The following is a 19,856-nucleotide window of genomic DNA, read 5'->3' as shown; positions in this document are numbered from 1 at the left end:
CAAATAGTCTAGACGCCTTCTCCAACCTACTCAAGCCATGATTTAGCCAAAAATCGAGAGATGCAACAAGTATTGCCCCTAAACACTAGATTTTAAATCTAGGCACAAAGAGAATGGGAACGGGGGCAATACCGGCATCCATGGCAAGAGGATGGGGTGGGGATCGATTCCACCGAAGGAAATGGAGAGGGATGGCCCGAAGACGGCGGCCCGCCGGAGCCCTCCCGCGGCGAGTTGGCGCTGGAGAGACGAGGGGAGCGAGTGGGTTGCCCAAATGGGTATGGGGGAGCAGAAACCTCCCCCTGCCCCGACAAAACCCCCCAAGTCCCGCCCCGTAGTGGTAGTACCGCTTGTTACTCATAAGCGGTAGTACCGCGCACTCCCAGCGGAAGTACCGCCCAGCCAAGACTCAAAGGCTAGACACTCAAGAAGGGCTTAGCTCAAGAAGGAAAAAATTTCAAGAAGAGAGAGCAAACACAACAACACGAAGAACACTAGCAAGAGGACAAGAAGCACACACCTCTCTAAGAGAGGCCGGTGGCCGAGGCCACCTATGTTTGATTCAAGAGGTATGGCGCCACGAAGATTTTAACCTTGGGCCCATGACCAAAACTCATCTTTGAAGCACAAGTACCATCAAAAATGGCTAATGTGAAAGACTTGATCAATTTATGCATAATGGGTGGAGGGAGAGTTCATTGAGAGAACAACACTCCCCCTATGTCCATGCCTACACCTAAACAAGACATCACAATGAGTATGGTGGGATGTGCAAGGGTTCAAGCCACATTGCTCGAATCAATGATATTTAGCTCATGCCTTAACTCGCGAAATCTTGCTTCATCCAAGGGCTTCGTGAAGATATCTGCAAGGTTACCATGGGTGTTGACATAGTTGAGCTCAATCTCCCCTCACCTAATGTGATCCTGGATGAAATGATACAGAATCTCAATGTGCTTCGTCTTGAAGTGTTGCACTGGGTTGAGAGAAATCTTGATGGCACTTCCATTGTCACACCAAAGAGGCACTTTGTCACAAATGACACTGTAATCCTTCCAAGTTTGCCTCATCCATAGAAGTTGTGCACAACAACTACCGGCCGCCACATATTCCGCTTCGGTGGACGAGAGAGACACACAACTTTGCTTCTTGGAAGACCAAGTCACCAAAGAGCAACCAAGGAATTGGCACCCTCCGGAAGTGGACTTCCTATCCACTTTGTCTCCCACCCAGTCCGAGTCCAAAAAACCCACAAGATTGAAGTTAGCTCCTCTTGGGTACCATAAGCCAAAGTTTGGGGTATGAGCCAAATATCGAAAGATTCGCTTGACCGCCACAAAGTGACTTTCCTTAGGTGCGGCTTGAAACCGTGCACAAATTCCCACACTCAACATGATATCCGGTCTAGATGCACAAAGGTAAAGCAAGGAGACAATCATGGAGCGATATACCTTTTGATCCACCGCTTTACCATTGGGATCAATGTCAAGTTGGCATTTGACGGGCATTGGAGTGGAAGCCGGCTTGACATCACTTAACTTGAATATCTTGAGCATGTCTTGAGTATATTTGGCTTGGTTGATGAAAGGTTCCTTCTCTTCTTTGCTTTATTTCAAACCCGAGAAAGAACTTCAACTCTCCCATCATGGACATCTTGAACTTTGAGGTCATGAGAGCGGCAAATTTCTCATTGAAAGTTTTGTTAGGGGACCCAAAGATAATATCATCAACATATAGTTGGCATACAAACAACTCCCCTTTGGCCTTCTTAGTAAAAAGAGTGGGGTCAATTTTCCTAATTTCAAATCCACGATCTTGCAACAACTCGGTAAGGTGCTCATACCATGCACGTGGGGCTTGTTTAAGGCCGTATAGTGCCTTATCGAGTTGGTACACATGATCTGGAAAATAGGGATCCTCGAACCCCAGGGGTTGCTTGACATATACCAACTCATTAATGGGACCATTAAGAAAAGCACTCTTCACATCCATTTGTTGCAACTTGAAGTTATGATGAGATGCATAAGCAATCAACAAACGAATAGATTCATTGCGAGCAACGGGAGCAAAGGTTTCACCGTAGTCGATACCCTCGACTTGGGAGTAGCCTTGTGCTACCAACCGAGCCTTATTGCGAACAATAATTCTATGAGCATCTTGATTGTTCTTGAATATCCACTTGGTTCCAATGACATTATGGTTCCCCGTTGTCCTTGGCACCAGTCTCCACACCTTGTTGTGCTCGAAGTTGTTGATTTCTTCATGCATGGCATTAAGCCAATTCGGACCCTCGAGCGCCTCATAGACCTTTTTGGGTTCAACACAAGAAACAAACGCGTGATGTTCACAATAGTTTGCCAATTGTCTATGAGTGCTTACCCCCTTTCTTAAGCTTCCAAGCACATTAGTCATGAGATGACCCTTGGTAGTGAGCTTGGATGCAAGCTTGGCGGCACGACGCTCCAATTCCTCCTTAGGAGTGAGTTGAGGAGCGGTAACTTGATCATCTTGAGCATTGTCATGAGCTTGTTCTTGATCTTGATCTTGAGCTTGCTCTTGATCTTGAACTTGCTCGGTGGTGAGAACTTGACCTTGCGCATCACTTGGTGGTTCACCACCATCTTGTGGTTGATCTTGCCCTTGATCTTGTTCATTTGGTTGAGGGCCTTCACTTTGTTCTTCGGAAGCATGTGGGTCTTGTGTTGGTGATGGTTCCACTTGAGTAGAATATTGTCCTTCTACTTCGGCCACAAGGGGTTCCTCAATGGGTAGGATGTGACAAATAGCCATTCTTCTTATGGCTTGGGGAGGAATTTCATCACCTACATCACAAGTACCACTTTGCTCCACTTTGGAGCCATTATTCTCATCAAACTCCACGTTACACGTCTCCTCAATAAGTCCCGTGGACTTACTGAGAACACGGTAAGGATGAGAGTTTGTAGCATAACCAACAAATATGCCCTCATGAGCTCTAGCCTCGAATTTAGACAACTGAACACCTTTCTTGAGAATGAAACAGTTACACCCGAACACTCGGAAGTACTTGAGGTTGGGCTTGTTACCGGTGAGTATCTCATATGGAGTCTTGTTCAAGCCTTTGCGGAGATAGAGCCGATTGGATGCATGACACGCGGTGTTGATGGCTTCGGCCCAAAAGTTGTATGGAGACTTGAGACTTGAACTCTGCCATCATGGTCCTTGCCACATCCATCAACGTCCGGTTCTTCCTCTCGGTACACCATTTTGTTGAGGGGTGTAAGGTGCAGAATATTGATGCTTGATCCCCTCATCACTAAGAAACTCATCCAAGGTGTAGTTCTTGAACTCGGTGCCATTGTCACTCCTTATCATCAAGATCTTTGCATTGTGTTGGCATTGAGCTTCATTTGCAAAGTCGGTGACGGTTTGTTGGGTCTCACTCTTCCTCTTGAAGAAGTACACCCAAGTGTATCTTGAATACTTTCTACCCCCAAGACTATCAAAGGATGGAGACCCAAAGAGGTCCAAGTGAAGGATCTCCAAAGGCCTCTTTGAGTAAATGATAGTCGTGGGAGGGTGAGCCTTCTCATGTAACTGTCCTTCAATACAAGCACTGCAAGCACGATCTTTGGCAAAACTAACATTTGTTAGTCCACGGACATGGTCCCCCTTGAGAAGACTTTGCAAAGAGCTCATATTGACATGGGCTAAACGGAGATGCCAAAGCCATCCCACATCAACTTTAGCCATTAGGCAAGTCGCGGTCTTACTGGGTCGCTCCAAAAAGTTAATCACATAGAGACCATTCTCAACATGCCCAACAAAGGCTACTTTAAGAGTCTTGCTCCACAAGAGGGCCACAGTATCAATATCAAAGAAGGTAGCAAAGCCCATGAGTGCAAGTTGACAAATAGAAAGTAAATTGTATGCAAGGGACTCAACAAGCATGACCTTCTCGATCGTCAGATCATGAGAAATGACAACCTTGCCAAGTCCCAATACCTTATAGGACGAGGCATCACCCCACTCCACATTGGTGGGCATAGATGGAATCTTGTGCATGTCCACCACCAAGTCCTTGCTTCCAGTCATATGATTTGTGGCTCCACTATCGAGCAACCATGATCCCCCACTGGAAGCAAACACCTACAAGAGATCAATGCTTGGTTTTAGGTACCCATTTTGTAATGGGTCTGATGACCCACAAGTATAGGGGATCTATCATAGTACTTTCGATAAGTAAGAGTGTCGAACCCAACGAGGAGCAGAAGGAAATGATAAGCGGTTTCTAGCAAGGTATTCTCTGCAAGTACTGAAATAAGTGGTAACAGATAGTTTTGTGATAGGATAATTTGTAACGAGCAACAAGTAAGAAAAGTAAATAAAGTGCAGCAAGGTGGCCCAATCCTTTTTGTATCAAAGGACAAGCCTGGACAAACTCTTATATAGAGAAAAGCGCTCCCGAGGACACATGGGAATATCGTCAAGCTAGTTTTCATCACGCTCCTATGATTCGTGTTCGGTACTTTGATAATCTGATATGTGGGTGGACCGGTGCTTGGGTACTGTCCTTACTTGGACAAGAATCCCACTTATGATTAACCTCTATTGCAAGCATCCGCAACTACAACAAAAGTATTAAGGTAAAACTAACCATAGCATGAAACATATGGATCCAAATCAGCCCCTTACGGAGCAACGCATAAACTAGGGTTTAAGCTTCTGTCACTCTAGCAACCCATCATCTACTTATTACTTCCCAATGCCTTCCTCTAGGCCCAAATAATGGTGAAGTGTTATGTAGTCGACGTTCACATAACACCACTAGAGGATAGACAACATACATCTCATCAAAATATCGAACGAAGACCAAATTCACATGACTACTAATAGCAAGACTTCTCCCATGTCCTCAGGAACAAACATAACTACTCACAAAACATATTCATGTTCATAATCAGAGGGTTATTAATATGCATATAGGATCTGAACATATGATCTTCCACCAAATAAACCAACTAGCATCAACTACAAGGAGTAATTAACACTACTAGCAACCCACAGGTACCAATCCCGAACTTGGAGACAAGAATTGGATACAAGAGATGAACTAGGGTTTTGAGAGGAGATGGTGCTGGTGAAGATGTTGATGGAGATTGCCCTCTCCCGATGAGAGGAGCGTTGGTGATGACGATGGCGATGATTTCCCCCTCCCGGAGGGAAGTTTCCCCGGCAGAACAGCTCCGCCAGAGCCCTAGATTGGTTCCGCCTCGTGGCGGCGGAGTTTCATCCGAGAAGATGGCTTCTGATTTTTTTTCTCATCGAAAGACCTCATATAGCAGAAGATGGTCATCGGAGGGCCACCAGGGGGGCCACAAGGTAGGGGGGCGCGCCCAGGGGGGTAGGGCACGCCCCCACCCTCGTCGGCAGGGTGTGGCCCCCTTGGTGAACTTCTTGCGCTCGGTATTTTTTATATATTCTGAAAACGTCTTTCGTGAAGTTTCAGGACTTTTGGAGCTATGCAGAATAGGTCTCTAATATTTGCTCCTTTTCCAGTCTAGAATCCCAATTGCTGGCATTCTCCCTCTTTATGGAAACCTTGTAAAATAAGAGAGAATAGGCATAAGTATTGTGACATAATGTGTAATAACAGCCCATAATGCAATAAATATTGATATAAAAGCATGATGCAAAATGGACGTATCAACTCCCCCAAGCTTAGACCTCGCTTGTCCTCAAGCGAAAGCCGAAATCGAAAAATATGTCCACATGTTTAGAGATAGAGGTGTCGATAAAAATAAAATACGGACATGAGGGCATCATGATCATTCTTAACAGCAACTTATATAATTCTTGTCATATAATTTCTTATGCTAGAGTAATAATTCAATCACGATTTCAAGTATGAATCATAAACTTCATTGACAACTAACAAACTATAATTTCAGTCATTGGAGCAATTGCAATTTATCATAACATAGGAAAGAGTCAATATGTAAGAGCTTTTCAGCAAGTCCACATACTCAACTATCATATAGTCTTTCACAATTGCTGACACTCATGCAATACTTATGGGTATGGAGTTTTAATCGGACACAGAGAAAGGTAGGGGCTTATAGTTTTGCCTCCCAATATTTTACCTCAAGGGTAATGTCAACAATAATGTTCATGAAAACTCACATCCAATTAGCCATATATAACAAGATCTTTCCAACATACCGTGCTTGCCAAAGGATAAAATGTAAAAAGGAAGGGTGAAGATCACCATGACTCTTGTGCAAGGTAGGAGATAAAAGTGAAAGATAGGCCCTTCGCAGAGGGAAGCAGAGGTTGTCATGCGCTTTTATGGTTGGATGCACAAAATCTTAATGCGAAATAACGTCACTTTATATTGCCACTTGTGATATGGACCTTTATTATGCAGTCTGTCGCTTTTATTTCTTCCATATCACACGATCGTATAAAGTTTATTTTCTCCCACACTACTAAGTCATACATATTTAGAGAGCAATTTTTATTGCTTTGCACCGATGACAACTTACTTGGAGGATCTTACTCAATCCATAGGTAGGTATGGTGGACTCTCATGGCAAAACTGGTTTAAGGGTATTTGGAAGCACAAGTAGTATCTCTACTTGGTGTGATGAATTTGGCTAGCATGAGGGGGAAAGGCAAGATCAACCATGTTGGATGATCCATGACAATATAATTTATCTCAGATGTAAGAAAACATAACCCATTACGTTGTCTTCCTTGTCCAACATCAACTCTTTAGCATGTCATATTTTAATGAGTGCTGACAATCATAAATGATGTCCAAGATAGTATATCTATATGTGAAGACCTTTCTTTCTTTATTACTTCCTATTAGTTGCAACGATGACCAAAACTATGTTTGTCAACTCTCAACAACTTTTATTCATCATACTCTTTCTATGTGAGCTCATTACTCTCCATGAGATCCATATGATCTCTTTGTTTCTTTTTATTTCTTTCTCTTTTCTTTTATTCACTTAAGATCATGGTAAAAGAATAAAGCCCTTGACTCAACACTAATCTTTATTATATATAGCTCACGGACTCGATTACATAGAAGGATCATAAAGCAAAACTCACAACTAGATCATACTAAGAACTTTTATTCTACTAGATCAAGATATTACCAAAAGGATCGAACTAAGGAAAACGGTAAAGCTAAAAGTGATGGTGATACGATATCGAGGCACTCCCCCAAGCTTGGCAGTTGCCAAGGGGAGTGCACATACCCATGTGATTATGTCTCTCTTTTCGGGGGTGGTGATGTGATGTTCTTGGCGATGATGCCCCTCGGGATACGATTCTTCTCCTCGAGCTTATTGACTTGTTGCTTGAGGTCCATTATTTCCTTTCGGAGTTTTCCTGTAACAGCCAAAGCTCCCTGTACCCAAGGGTGCTGCATAGTTGCAGGAGAACCAGTGACACTCGTTTTCATATTCTCATAAGAAAGAAATCTAACATTGGAAGGGATAACCGAGTTTGGAATAGCCGAGCTCTGCAGTTCTCCCATTGTGAATCCAGCTCGGAAGCGGGAAGTGACTTCTTGATCCTCTTCCATGGCATCTATCCTCTTCAATTCGGCCTCCATCTCTTCCTCCGTTGCTGGCCCAAAGAGGTCAGCATTGTTGTTTGTTGCTGATCTCGGTGCCGGATGAGACACCCGGCTCTCCCCGACTGACTCTTGCAAAGACATCTTGCTCTAATCTGTAGTAGCAATAGCTCGAAACACAAACAGAGGGTAATTGCGTGATACGGGAGTCAAAACCCCTGGGAGATTATATAATGAATTTTTACCGACCAAAATATGTGTCGTGTATGAAAACAGAGCCCGAAAAGCGCACGAGGTGCCCACGAGGTAGGGGGCGCGCCCAGGGGGGTAGGGCGCGCCCTCCACCCTCGTGGAGCCCTCGTGTCCTTCCCGGACTGCTTCTTATTTTTCTATTTTTATAAATATTCCAAAACGGAGAAATATTGCCTTAAAAACTGTTTTGGAGTAGGTTTACTTACCGTACCACATACCTATTCCTTTTCGGAGTCTGAAACGTTCCGGAAAGTGTTCCTTATGTATTCCTCCGGGGTTACAGTTTCAATAACATTGGTTTCAACATTTATGGGATTACCTGAGATATAATGTTTGATTCTTTGACCGTTCACCACCTTCGGATTTGTACCTTCGAAGTTGTTGATTTTTATGGCACCGGAACGATAGACCTCCTCGATAACGTAAGGACATTCCCATTTAGAGAGAAGTTTTCCTGCAAAAAATCTTAAATGAGAGTTGTATAGCAATACATAATCACCTATATTAAACTCACGCTTTTGTATTCTTTTGTCATGCCATCTTTTAACTTTTTCTTTAAACAACTTGGCATTTTCATAGGCTTGGGTTCTCCATTCATCGAGTGAGCTAATATCAAATAACCTCTTCTCACCGGCAAGTTTAAAATCATAATTGAGTTCTTTAATAGCCCAATATGCCTTGTGTTCTAGTTCGAGAGGTAAGTGACATGCTTTTCCACAAACCATTTTATACGGAGACATACCTATCGGTGTCAAAACCGGCGGATCTCGGGTAGGGGGTCCCGAACTGTGCGTCTAAGGCGGATGGTAACAGGAGGCAGGGGACACGATGTTTTACCCAGGTTCGGGCCCTCTTGATGGAGGTAAAACCCTACGTCCTGCTTGATTAATATTGATGATATGGGTAATACAAGAGTAGATCTACCACGAGATCAGAGAGGCTAAACCCTAGAAGCTAGCCTATGGTATGATTGTATGTTGTAGTTGTTGTGTCCTACGGACTAAAACCCTCCGGTTTATATAGACACCGGAGAGGGTTAGGGTTACACAAGGTCGGTTACAAAGGAGGAGATACACATATCCGTATTGCCTAGCTTGCCTTCCACGCCAAGTAGAGTCCCATCCGGACACAAGACAAAGTCTTCAATCTTGTATCTTCATAGTCTAACAGTCCGGCCAATGGAGATAGTCCGGCTGTCCGGAGACCCCCTAATCCAAGACTCCCACAGTAGCCCCTGAACCAGGCTTCAATGACGATGAGTCCGGCGCGCAGTATTGTCTTCGGCATTGCAAGGCGGGTTCCTCCTCCGAATATACCATGGAAGAATTTGAATATAAGGATAGTGTCCGACCCTACAAAATAAGTTCCACATACCACCGTAGAGAGAATAATATTTCCACAAATCCAATTTGCTAACTTGTTTTGGCAACACGACATTATGTCATGGCCCGGTGATTATTCGAACCGTTTCCTTTAACTAGCCCCACACATAACGCGAGGCGGTTTTTTGACACGTCTCGTTGAAGCAGAGATCGTGTCCCCTTATTGCGGGATTCTCATCAATACGGGTGTGGGTAACCCAACCGCGCCATAGATTACGGCGCTTGGGGGATAAGCGAGTTTTACCAGGCTAGTGGGGATGCTTAGTTTCGTCCGCCCATATAAAGGGATAAGGATTCACCTTTTCATCCATGCCTTCTTCCTCCTTTGCTCATCCGTTTTCGCACACTCGAGCTCTAGCGCCCAAGTCCGCACTTCCCACCTCAACCTTACCCAACCATGTACGGAGCGGGAGGCAGGTGGATGGTCTCCTCCGTCACGGAGGGAGACATCAAGAAGCTGAGGAGAGCCGGATACCTGCCCGACGACATCGCGCACTGGCTCCCAGATGAGGGGCAGCTCATCCCTACCCCCAGGCCCCATGAGAGGGTAGTGTTCCTTACCCATTTCCTCCGCGGACTGGGATTCCCTCTCCACCCATTCGTCCGGGGGCTCATGTTCTACTACGGCCTGGATTTCCACGATCTGGCCCCGAACTTCATCCTCAACATCTCGACGTTTATCGTCGTGTGCGAGGCCTTCCTCCGCATCAAGCCCCACTTTGGCTTATGGCTGAAGACCTTCAATGTCAAGCCGAAGGTTGTGGGCGGCCGCCAGGCGGAGTGCGGAGGCGCCATGGTGGGCAAGATGCCCAACGTTACATGGCTCGAGGGCTCCTTTGTGGAAACCATAAAGGGGTGGCAATCAGGGTGGTTCTACATCACCGAGCCGCGCGACCCTGCATGGGCAGCCGCCCCCGAGTTCCTATCTGGCATCCCCACGTGGCTCACCTCCTGGAAAGAGAAGGGCCTGTCCTAGGGTAGTTCAGGAGAGCTGACCAGACTCCAAACATGTATTCAAAACATGGTGAACAAGAAGCTCAAACTCGTCAACGTAGTCCAGGTCATGCTCCACCGCCGGATCCTCCCGTGCCAACAACGGGACTTCAACCTGTGGCAGTTCGACCCGGCGCAGCACCGAACTCTGAACAGGCTCTTCGACACAACTCACGAAGATGCCTGGAGGGTGCTGTTCAAAAGTGCCAAGGTCCCCCCTCCCATTACTGAGGATCGCGGATTCAGCGCGAAGCGCCAAGCCAGTGCGGTAAGCTGCTTTACCTTTCACAGGATACTTATTTTTTATAGATTGACTCCATGCGGGATCTAAACTCCCGTACCTTTGACAGGACTGGCAGGAGACGGCCGGACAGATTGACTATCCGGCTCCTTTGCCCGAAGGCCCAGCAAACGCTCTTCTGGTGAAGATGCCGACTCCGGCTCCTTATACGGTGCCGGAGAAGACCAAGAAGGCCAAGGGAACCCGAAAGAGTTCCCGACGCCAGGCGTCGTCGGACTCACCGTCCGAGGACTCTACGGCGCAATCCTCCCCCAAAGACGAGGAGGCAGAAGAGGATGCTCCCCCTCCAGACGGGGGAGACAAGAAAAGGAAGGCCACCCCAACTGGGGAGGCCGAAGGGTCCAAGAAGGGGAGAACTCTCCTTCCGGACTACTCTACAACCGCCGCTGACAGCGAAGACGAGTGGCTGCCCAGGGCCAAACCCCCGGGGAAGTCGTAAGTATTCGGATACCAGAGTAAGTCATAGTAGTGCTTTGCCGCACTACTTCACCTAACGCTGAAATATGATTATGCAGGCCGCCTTGAGCCCGTATCGATGTATCATCGGACGGCTCCCTGGGCTCGTCGGACATGGATAGCGATCCAGTCTCGACTGCCACCTCCCCCTATCCTGCGGACGACGCCGAGGTGCTGTCTCACGAGGCACCGGGTCGAGGGGAGATAGTCCCGGAGGCGCCTCAAGGCGGCCTCCCGGACTCTGGGAGCCGAGGGGACAAGGCCCCTGAGAGCTCCGAGTTCGGCCCTCAGCCGAACACCGCGCCGGAACTTCCAGTGGTTCCGGGCTCAGGCAGGCGGCCTCCTTCTAAGAGGGGCAAGACGCCTGTGCCGGTGACCTCTGTCCATCCAGAGGTGCCGGACAATCTGCTGGAAGCGCTTCGCAGCGCTTCCATCGACGAGGAGCACCGTACTATTATGAGTGCGGTGGTCCAGGAGGTTCGGTCCGCCAAGAGCGGATTGACTGAAGCCTATGCCAGCCTTCTAACAGGCTTTGAGGTAAGTGTTTTAAAATATAGGAAAAATATTACCGCATAGACAGTAGCCCCTGATGCTTTGTTCAGTGTTCACAAAGAAAAGCCGAACAGAGGATCAAATAATATCGCAAGAGTCTAATATAAGTATATCAATATGCGTATGCAGGCCTCGCTGCTGGCGTCCGCCGCACTGACTGCGTAGGTCGCCGTACTGAAGCAGGACCTCGAGGGGTCCAAGAAAGAGCTCGGCCTTGCCAAGAGGCAGCTCGAGGAGAACAAGGGTAAGTAATACCTTGTCTGCAGATATGTATATATAAAAGAAGTTGCGATTGCAAAATGACAGGATCATCATATATTTGCCACGGGCCACAACCGAGGTGGCGATCCTAAAGCAAGCGCTAACCAAGGCCGAAGATAAAGCGGCCAAGGAGCGCACCGAGAGGGAAAAACAAGAGGCTCGTGTGGGCGAGGTGCAGCAAGAGCTCCAGGCTCTCATGACGAAGCACGAGGCGTTGGAGCTTGACCCGAAGACGCGAGAGTATGAGCTTGCCGCGGCCCTCGAGAGTGCAAAGAGTGCCAAGGCCGAGGCCCAAAAGGCCCTCCAGGAGATTGACGCGATGAAGAAAATAGCGGCGGGTAAGGCATTCTATATGCAAAGCAAGCATGTGAAAGTAAATTACCGATTACTTACCCGAATTCGGAGCTCTCCAGGAGCATTCGCAGATTTGCCCCGCAGCGTGTCGGATGCCGCACAATTTTACCAGGCCGAGGAGGGAAGCTCAACGGAGAAGCTGTTCTGGTCTTAGTATACTGAAACCGAACACCCGATGCCTCTTAGTGACCAGCTAAAGTAGCTGGTCGAGCTGCACAAGGCGGCCGAACAGGCCATGAAGGGCCTTATAGTCCGGCTGTGGCCTGGCGACGCCCTTCCGAACAGCTACTTCGGCCTGGTGAGGCGGCTTCTAGATGCCTGCCCACGGCTAGAGGTCGTCAAGCGGTCCGTCTGCATCGAAGGTGCACGCCGGGATTTTGCCCGTGTGAAGGTGCAGTGGGCCAAGCTAGACGTTGTGAAGCTGATCAAGGAAGGGCCGCCGCAGGGCAAGGAGCATCGCACCCCCGACATTTATTATGAGGGTGTCCTGAAGGGTGCCCGTCTTGTAGCGGATGAATGTTCAAAGGATGTAATATTTGAGTAAACTTGCTCGTGTGATCCTGTATGATGAAAACTTGTTTCATATGCGCTATGCAACGCTTGTGTGAATTTAAAATATTACCTTCTGTTTGGCCGTTTATCCAATCTGAGAGATGGCTAGTCCTCGGCTTCTGCCCCCATGCCACGAGTGCTGGGGTGTTCGGGATAAACCTGAGCACTCTTGTTCCCATGTTTGGGTCCTTCGAGGGAGGTGCTCAGCACAACGAACAAGGCAACCGGACTAATAATGCTTTATCACTCTCACTTGGCCATAGAATTCTATAATTTTAAATTTCGGCGAAGCCCCTGGTATTCGGAAGGCCGAATTTGGGGCGCGATACACGCCTTTAAGCCGGACAGGGCCGGCCCCTCGCCCTAAGCGGCATAAGTCTTTAGGGACTCGAAAACCTCGCCGAACAGCGACCAGTCTCTCGCCTTATCATGACAGTCAGTTTTAGCTTTCTCTACCGAGGTGCTAAGCCCGACAGAACCGGGGCACAATCGCAGTAGTTCTCCTAGCGCTACCTTAGTCGATAGAGCGGAACGTAAGGTACCAAAAGATAGGAGCCGGGCAAACCCAACATTTGACCAAATACATGATTCGGAGCTGATGCATATAATGCTATAAGTTCGGGGTGCCGCACTTGTGAAAGTGTTCGGACTTTTCACACCATATTGTGGGGTACGTAAGCCCCTGGTGTATTGGCCGTACCAAAGTGTACGGTTGCAAGGCGTCGTTAATGAACACACACACACACACACACACATATATATATATATAAAGAGAATGCAATAATAGTCGTGATGTTATGCATTGTTTATTCAAAAAGGTGCGTTAAAGCAGAATGATACAGATAGCGCGATAAGCAAAGAGTGGGACTATGTCCCTTCCAAGGGCAAGATGAGGAATAGTATTAAATCAAATATTTCGCTCGTTATTGTAATCCACCTGGGAATTCTGTGGTGTGACATAGCTTTCTGCCTCCTTGGTTGCTGCATCATGTGTTCGGCAATAGTGCTGCCGGACAGGGTTTCCAGAGATTAAGGTCCTGAAAAAGAGAAAAATAACCAAACGGGAAGCCCCTAGTGCGGTTTAAGCCGCGTCTTGGGGCGTGCCGCAGTTGTGCCCCCCTCCCCACCTGTGCCCATGGTATTATGAATGCGTAATTATGTACGCGTGGCACGAGTTTCACCGTTTGGCTGGGACTGGGGTGGGGGCCGCATTTCTACGCGAGCTCAGATCGCGCCAGGCGGTCTATTTGTCGATTGCTCCGAGCGCGCTTGAAGGTGTGCGGGTCTTGAAACGCCGAACTGGTGGATTGCCTTGAGAGGCTGTTTTGCGCTTCTGCTGCGAGGGCCGCAGTGTGCTCCTCTGTTCGGAGAGAGCGCTCTGTGTTTCCATTGACTGTAATAACCCCGTGAGGTCCTGGCATCTTGAGCTTGAGGTATGCATGATGCGGTACTGCATTGAATCTCGCAAATGCGGTTCGCCCGAGCAGTGCATGATAACCACTGTGGAACGGGACTATATCGAAGATTAACTCTTCGCTTCGGAAGTTATCTGGGGATCCAAAGACCACTTCCAGTGTAATTGAGCCTGTGCAATGGGCCTCTACGCCTGGAATGACGCCTTTGAAGGTCGTTTTTGTGGGTTTGATCCTTGAGGGGTCTATACCCATTTTGCGCACTTTGTCCTGATAAAGCAGGTTCAGGCTACTGCCGCCGTCCATAAGGACTCGAGTGAGGTGAAATCCGTCAATGATTGGGTCCAGAACCAGTGCAGCGAATCCGCCATGACGGATACTAGTGGGATGGTCCCTGCGATCGAAAGTGATCGGATAGGAGGACCATGGGTTGAACTTTGGGGCGACTGGCTCCAACGCATATACGTCCCTGAGCGCACGCTTCCGCTCCCTCTTGGGGATGTGGGTTGCGTATATCATGTTCACCGTCCGCACTTGTGGGGGAAACCTCTTTTGTCCTCCGGTGTGTGGCTGTCAGGGTTCCTCCTCGTCATCGCTATGTGGCCCCTTGCCCTTGTTTTCGGCAATTAACTTGCCGGCCTGCTTGAACACCCAACAATCCCTGTTGGTGTGATTGGCTAGCTTTTCTGGGGTGTCGTGTATTTGACACGAGCGATCGAGTATACGGTCCAAGCTGGATGGACCCGGCGTACTTTGTTTGAATGGCTTTTTCCGCTGACCGGGTTTAGAGCCTTTGAATCCGGCATTGACTACCGTATACTCGTTATTATCGCTGTTAATGCGGCGCTTATGTTTGTTGCGACGTGACCTGCTATTGCCGTCCTTGGTATCCGAAGTACCATGGTTCTTTGATATGTTATTACTGCGAGCGAGCCAGTTGTCTTCTCCCGCACAAAAATGGGTCATGAGTGTCGTGAGGGCTGCCATAGATTTCGGCTTTTCCTGACCAAGGTGCCGGGCTAGCCATTCATCACGGATGTTGTGTTTGAAAGCCGCTAGGGCCTCTGCATCCGGACAGTCGACGATTTGATTTTTCTTTGTTAGGAACTGAGTCCAGAATTGCCTGGCCGACTCTTCTGGCTGCTGAATTATGTGGCTCAAGTCATCGGCATCTGGTGGCCGCACATAAGTGCCCTGAAAGTTGTCGAGGAATGCAGCTTCTAGATCTTCCCAACAGCTGATGGACTCTGCTGGCAAGCTGTTAAGCCAATGTCGCGCTGGTCCCTTGAGCTTTAGTGGGAGGTATTTGATGGCGGGTAAGTCATCACCGCGGGCCATGTGGATGTGGGGGAGGAAATCCTCGATCCATACTGCGGGATCTGTTGTGCCGTCGTATGATTCAATATTTACAGGTTTGAAACCTTCTGGGATTTGATGATCCATTACTTCGTCTGTGAAGCATAAGGGGTGTGCGGCGCCTCTGTATTGGGCTATATCGCGAAGCAGCTCGAATGGGTCTTGCCCGCTGTGTTCGGCCCGACCGTTTTTACTTTTACTGTATCCGGCGCGACGTTTATCGTCTCGCATAGTGGCGTGCCCTCGTGATCCGTAGATCGATCTTGCATGCTTTGCTTTATCGTCCAATATGTCTCGTAGGTCTGGTGTATCTCCCCATGCCTTTTTATTTGAATGGCGTCGGGGTGCAGGCTGAGTTTTTGGCTGGAATGCCTCTCTATCGCGGCCACGAGGTGGCCGATCAGCCGCATCATACGCTTCTTCCTCCAGTCGGGGTAGCGACCTGTACTTTGGGTAACTCTTGGAGGGGCGCTCGAGTTTATATTCCTCGGCCGCGAGGACTTCAGTCCATCTATCAGCTAGCAGATCCTAATCAGCTTAAAGCTGTTGCTGCTTTTTCTTAAGGCTATTTGCCGTGGCTATAAGCTGGCGTTTGAAGCGCTCTTGTTCGACGGGATCCTCTGGCACAGCGAATTCGTCGTCGCCGAGGCTTGCCTCGTCTTCAGAGGGGGGCATGTAATTATCATCCTCCTCCTCTCCATCCTCCTCTCTCTCAGGAGGGCTGGCTCCTCCATCCTCCTGCTCTAAATCTTGCTGGAGGGTAGGGATGGCAGTTTTGCCCATGGGTATGGGTACCCGCGGGTACCCTACCCGAAAACAATGGGTATGGGCAAGACTTTGAGAGATTTTATACCCATGGGTAATGGGTATCCATACCCGCAAAATATATGGGTAGGATATGGGTATGAAATTGCGCCCATGGGTAACCCAATGGATACCCAGAAAACATTAATAAATGAAAATAACTCCTATGACATGTGGGGTCATCTTCCAACTCCTATGGCCTACCCTAAGTCTCAATTCCTTAAATCGGCCATAGCTTATAGGACCATAATCACCTACTCACCACTCCTCATACATCCCATTGAAATGATGAAATCTTGACTCTTTGCTACCAACCTCATGTTCAAAACTCGATCAAGCGATCGCCCATTCCGACCACCACCTCCCACTATACTGGGCTTCCACCAACTGCCGCTCATACTCCCTTGATGCGTCCAAGGGGCCACCCACTGTAGCAGCCTATGTCAGTGCTATACTAATCGACCATGATCACTTCAAATTTAAACTCATTTCTCTACCTTTTAAAATTCTAAATGTTATATATTATACCCACTGGATACCCATTGGGTATAGGATACCCAATGGGTATGGGCATGGGTGTCAATTTATGCCCATGGGTCTTGAAATGGGTGGGTATAGAAAGTTTATATGGGTATGGATTTGGCAGAAGGATGTTGTACCCGCCCATACCCTACCCATTGCCATCCCTACTTGAGGGGATTGTTGTTGTCTTCGGCACTATCCGGAGTGTTATTATCTCCTGTGCCGGTATCACCACTTTTGCTTTGGCGGGACTTAGAGCGGCGCCGCTGACGTCGGCGCTTGGGTTGCTTCTTGGAGGGGTCATCCTCCGCTATCTCGTCGCCATTGCCTTCTTTGGGTGTATCCACCATGTATATATCGTATGATGAGGTGGCTGTCCAGTGCCCTGTGGGTAGTGGATCCTCTTCGTCTCCCGCATCGTCGTCCATACCGTTGATGTCTTCGGAGTCAAAGTCGAGCATGTCGGTTAAGTCATCGACAGTGGCTACTAAGTGGGTGGTGGGTGGGCCGCGAATTTCTTCGTCGTCCGCATCCCAGTCCTGCCGGACATAGTTCGGCCAGGATCCTCCTGACAAGGAGAGAGACCTTAATGAGTTCAGTATGTCACCAAAGGGCGAGTGCTGAAAAATATCCGCAGAGGTAAACTCCATGATCGGCGCCCAATCAGATTCGATGGGAACGGGCGCGGGCGGTTCGGAGTCCGTGGCCGGAGAAGGATCCGACAGTTTAACAACACGACTCTTATGCAAGGTAAGGTCGATGTTTGGCTCGATCACCGCTGAGGGTAAGGCCTCCGTGGCAGGGTCCATCCACCCATCCATGGACGGTGCAACTGGCTCCGAATTGAGGGTCAGAGCGGCTGCCTGTGCGATCTCCTAGACACTGTCCGATGGTAGAGCTAAATCGTACTCATCATGACCGCGTGACGCACAAGGCAGAGGCTCGAATCCGTCGAAGATCAAGTCTCCACGGATATCGGCCGTGTAGTTTAAGCTTCCAAACCTGACCTGGTGGCCAGGGGCGTAACTTTCAATCTGCTCCAGATGGCCAAGCGAATTGGCCCGCAGTGCAAAGCCGCCGAAGACGAAGATCTGTCCGGGGAGAAAAGTCTCACCCTGGACTGCATCGCTATCGATGATAGTAGGAGCCATCAAGCCTAACGGCGACGACACAGAGGAACTCTCAATGAAAGCACCAATGTCGGTGTCAAAACCAGCGGATCTCAGGTAGGGGGTCCCAACTATGCGTCTAAGGCAGATGGTAATAGGAGGCAGGGGACACGCTGTTTTACCCAGGTTCGGGCCCTCTTGATGGAGGTAAAACCCTATGTCCTACTTGATTAATATTGATGATATGGGTAATACAAGAGTAGATCTACCACGAGATCAAAGAGGCTAAACCCTAGAAGCTAGCCTATGGTATGATTGCATGTTGTAGTTGTTGTGTCCTACAGACTAAAACCCTCCGGTTTATATAGACACCGGAGAGGGTTAGGGTTACACAAGGTCGGTTACAAAGGAGGAGATACACATATTCGTATTTCCTAGCTTGCCTTCCACGCCAAGTAGAGTCCCATCCGGACACAAGACGAAGTCTTCAATCTTGTATCTTCATGGTCTAACAGTCCGACCAATGGAGATAGTCCGGCTGTCCGGAGACCCCTAATCCAGGACTCCCACAATACCCATAGGATTTTTATATGCAGTTCTATAGGCCCATAATGCAACATCAAGTTTCTTGGACCAATTCTTTCTAGATCTATTAACAGTCTTTTGCAAAATTAATTTGAGTTCTCTATTACTCAATTCTACTTGACCACTAGACTGAGGGTGATAAGGAGATGTAATTCTATGATTAACATCATATTTAGCAACCATTTTACGGAAAGCACCATGAATAAAATGTGAACCACCATCAGTCATTAAATATCTAGGGACTCCAAACCTCGGGAAAATAACTTCTTTAAGCATTTTAATAGAAGTGTTATGATCAGCACTACTAGTTGTAATAGCTTCTACCCACTTAGTAACATAATCAACATCAACTAAAATATGTGTACATCCATTAGAGGAAGGAAAAGGTCCCATATAATCAAAGCCCCAAACATCAAATGGTTCAATAACAAATGAATAATTCATAGGCATTTCTTGACGTCTACTAATATTACCAATTCTTTGACATTCATCACAAGATAAGACAAACTTACGGGCATCCTTGAAAAGAGTAGGCCAATAAAAACCAGATTGCAATACCTTATGTGCAGTTCTATCTCCAGCATGGTGTCCCCCATAAGCTTCAGAGTGACACTTGTTCCTATTCATGCTCAGGTACACAACGTCCAATAACACCATCTACTCCTTGTTTATAAAGATGTGGGTCATCCCAAAAGTAATGCCTCAGATCATAGAAGAACTTTTTCTTTTGCTGGTATGTGAAACTAGGTGGTATGAATTTAGCAACAATATAATTAGCATAATCAGCATACCATGGAGCAGTATGAGAAGCATTTATGACATTTAATTTCTCATCAGGAAAGCTATCATCAATAGGTAATGGGTCATCAAGCACATTTTCTAACCTAGACAAGTTGTCTGCAACGGGGTTCTCAGCTCCCTTCCTATCAACAATATGTATATCAAATTCTTGTAGCAAGAGAACCCATCTAATGAGTCTAGGTTTAGCATCTTTCTTTTCCATAAGATATTTAATAGTAGCATGGTGAGTGTGAATAGTTACTTTAGAATCAACAATATAAGGTCTAAACTTATCACAAGCAAATACAACTGCTAAGAATTCCTTTTCAGTAGTAGCATAATTTCTTTGAGCATTGTCTAGGGTTTTACTAGCATATTGAATAACATTTAATTTCTTATCAACTCTTTGCCCTAGAACATCACCTACAGCATAATCACTAGCATCACACATAATTTCAAAGGGTAAATTCCAATCAGGTGGCTGAACAATAGGTGCAGAGATCAATGCTTTCTTAAGTATTTCAAATGCTTCTACACAATCATCATCAAAGACAAATGGTATATCTTTTTGTAATAAATTAGTCAGAGGCCGAGAAATTTTTGAGAAGTCCTTAATGA

The sequence above is a fragment of the Triticum dicoccoides genome, chromosome 2A (assembly GCF_002162155.2).
Source record: "Triticum dicoccoides isolate Atlit2015 ecotype Zavitan chromosome 2A, WEW_v2.0, whole genome shotgun sequence".
Classification (NCBI taxonomy): Eukaryota; Viridiplantae; Streptophyta; class Magnoliopsida; order Poales; family Poaceae; genus Triticum; species Triticum dicoccoides.
Note: the sequence above shows the minus strand (reverse complement) of the source record.